The following is a 217-nucleotide window of genomic DNA, read 5'->3' as shown; positions in this document are numbered from 1 at the left end:
CGCCGTCGTGCGAATATGTCTGCTGCCTGTACGTCGAGCGAGAGCGTTGAAGAGTTGGCTCTCGAATTGTGTCCCTTGATCTGTCGTGATCCGCAGCGGAACGTCATAACGACAAATCCAGTTTGCGTAGAGCACACCGGCAACAGTCTCAGCGGTAATGTCGGAAATCGGGAATGCTTCCGGGAAACGTGAAAATCTGTCGATTATTGTCAGGCAA

The sequence above is a fragment of the Diachasma alloeum genome, unplaced genomic scaffold, assembly GCF_001412515.2.
Source record: "Diachasma alloeum isolate Michigan unplaced genomic scaffold, Dall2.0 Dall_scaffold_00366, whole genome shotgun sequence".
In the NCBI taxonomy this organism is placed as follows: Eukaryota; Metazoa; Arthropoda; class Insecta; order Hymenoptera; family Braconidae; genus Diachasma; species Diachasma alloeum.
This window is presented reverse-complemented; position numbering follows the sequence as displayed.